Source organism: Seriola lalandi, unplaced genomic scaffold, assembly GCF_002814215.2.
Source record: "Seriola lalandi dorsalis isolate HSWRI2012SDOR001 ecotype SW California unplaced genomic scaffold, Sedor1 jcf7180001963419, whole genome shotgun sequence".
Classification (NCBI taxonomy): Eukaryota; Metazoa; Chordata; class Actinopteri; order Carangiformes; family Carangidae; genus Seriola; species Seriola lalandi.
In genome coordinates this window covers 1-2,849 of record NW_019434087.1, presented here as the reverse complement: position 1 = coordinate 2,849, position 2,849 = coordinate 1, and the positions used below count along the sequence as shown (strand labels likewise).

The window sequence follows — 2,849 nt, the reverse complement described above, 5'->3', positions numbered from 1 at the left end:
GACAGTAGTCATTGGTTCTCTGTTCTCCAAACACTTGAGCTTAACCAGACCCAATGCAGAATATCTGAAGAGTAAATGCACTGTCCTCTAAATGCTTGAAATGCCCATAACAAAGATTAAACTTAGCTTTCAGCTCAGACAATCAAAGCTACAGAGACTTGCTGTATTTTGCTTGAGGATAAAAATTGTAATACAGTGTAGTAGAACCACAAATCATTTCAACCACTGGCTGAACTGTTGTCTACTGCTGTAACACAAATATAGCTGCAGTAAGTCCCTCCTAGGTCCTGTTTTAGCCTCACTGAGGATAGAAAGGACATACAAAGGAGGCAAATAGATTTGGCTGCCTGCCTAATGGTGAAACGACATTCACTGAGCACAAACATACATCAACTTGAAGTGCATAGTATTTTATTGGAAACAGTGGTATCATGTACATGGAATAAATATCTCTAATTTAGCTGACAGCACCCAGATTTTGCAACCTTTAATTATTTTGATTAAAAAAAAAAAAAAGGCTTATTAACTTGTCTGGCTGTTTAAATTTTTTTATTATGTAAGTAACTGCTGTATATTTTTAGGGCATCTCATCCTGGATGAAGACCTTGAAAGAACCACCTTCATTGTGGGCACAGGGGTCATTGGCCCGATGGATATAGTGTCTATTATCATAAGCACCACACTGGAACTCCCTACATTAGAAAATGGAGCAATCCACATCGTCTACCCCTCATTACTTACTCCAGTTGTCACTGGGCAGATGACTTCAAGCAAGAGTGAAAATGGAGGGAAGTTAGAAGAACCTGGGTATTTATGTCACAACTAAATGTGGCAACACTATTTTGCCTGATACTCTCCATTTCAATGAATTAGATGTAATTCAGACCATCTGCTGAATAATCTAAATAATCTACATCGCTGTCTTCCTCAGAGCAACCAGCTGTTTCGGTGCCACCTCAGGAAAACAAGGCCGGGTCCTGGACTCTGAGCAGCAATGTACCCACACCATCTTCACCAGTCCAGCTGCCAGCCTGGCACCTTATGAACTCAATTTCCAGCTACTTGTCAGAGGGGCCTGCCTGCTGGCTGGTACTGCCTGTCTTCTCACATACGTTTGATTCCGTGGTTCTTGACTCAGTCATTGTGAAGTATTGGAAAAGTGGCAAATCTCATTACAAAATAAAAATTAATGGATGTACAGAGAGGGCCTGAATCCAGGCCAAAACCCAAAGGAGATAGATGAAGGAAGCTTTCGCCTCCACTGGACTGGTGTGTGCTGTAGAAATGGAAAATGCACACTGAAATGACTACATAATATGGAAGACTGGTGTTTATACATCTTAAATTTAAAAAGTTATAAAGTTATCATTACATATCAAAAACACATAAAAAATGTAATTAATATGAAAACCTTTATTTGCTTTTCTTTATTTATTCCTAAACTAATTTGCAGGACTAGAGAGCCCCACTCATGCTCTGAGAGCAGATGCAGACCCCAGTGCTCAAAGTGCATCTGCCACCTACATCACCTTGGCGCAGGAGCATCCATATGACAGACACATAGAGATCATTCTGCACCTCAGTGGTGAGCAATGGCAAATCTTCCCTTCAATATTTGTACTTTCTCTTTGTTTCAGTCTCTGTTTATTTTTCAGTGAAACCTTTATCCTCAACCTTTATCCAGAGCCTCACAACCCCTTGGTCATCTTAGAGAGAGGCAGGCTCTCCTTCAGCCAGTATGAAGAGCTGATCTGTTCCCGTCGTGATTTTATCCGCTGCACCCGCAAAGATTCAGAACCCGAGAGGAAGGTTGGTGGCTCCCACCTTTATTTGCCTTTCATATCTCATTCCTTTATATACATCTGTTCCGATTCTGTTAACTGCATAAAAATGTGCTAACAGCTGACGTGTCCCACTTGCAGGTGGAGTTTGTGAGGAAGCGGTACCACAAGGACATTCTGAGCAGCCCTGTCTTGATGCTCAACTTCTGTCCTGATTTGCTGTGTGAACCTCTGGAGCTGCACAAAGCCACCAGAGAGCTACTGTTCCTCGTAGATCGCAGTGGCAGCATGAGTGGCACTAACATTCGTCGTGTAAAGGTGAGCTGCAGTCAGGACAAAAACATACAAATGAACCACAGTTCAGTTTTTAGATTTAGGCGTGTAGATTCATCTCGCTCCACCCTGACTATCCATTCTTGTTTCCACAGGAAGCCATGGTGGTGGCATTGAAGAGTCTCCCTTCTTGCACTATGCTCAACGTTGTTGGCTTTGGCACCACCATCAAGCCACTGTTCACCTCCAGCAAGCTCTGCACTGATGTTGGTTTTACACAATGACCCAGCTCAGAATGGAGAATAGTCTGAATCTGTCTTGTTAATAGGATATTCAGTGATATTCTTAATTACATATTCATTTTTTCCAGTAAAAGTAAATACACGGAACATTTGGATCAGGTCTCCCGAAAGCAGGTGTTTTTCAACCATGCAGGACTTTGTGTTCTATTTTGTCTACTTTCTAATCAGGCAATAGGTCAGTTCCATGGGTTGCCTTAGTAGCAGAGTGTCAGGTTTTATCCAGACCAGGGGCTTCAAGGACAAACAGTCTTTGCACATACTCCTCACCATATGGTGACCTTTTATGCATTTTCACGAAGGCAGGAGATGTCCTCCATCTCCTTTCCTGTCAGGCATGTTTGTCCACAGTGTGATTTGAGGCAGTTTTAAGGCAGGTGCTAATGTGTGTATGTTTGCTCTCTCTTTATTAGACAAGCACTGATTCAATTCTTTGCTACCCTCACAGGGTAATTGGGGCATCTGATATCAAATGGTGAATTTATCTCGACAACAC

The 2,849-nt window shown here is 42.1% G+C and overlaps 1 long non-coding RNA gene across 1 annotated transcript; it reads left to right on the top strand.

Annotated features, from left to right (window-relative positions):
* The first annotated feature begins 929 nt into the window (after window positions 1-929).
* On the top strand, window positions 930-1,805 carry LOC111647049 (uncharacterized). The gene is made up of 3 exons (XR_015436285.1): window positions 930-1,089; window positions 1,454-1,585; window positions 1,685-1,805. It is a non-coding gene; the product is annotated as an uncharacterized LOC111647049 (long non-coding RNA).
* Window positions 1,806-2,849: the final 1,044 nt, after the last annotated feature.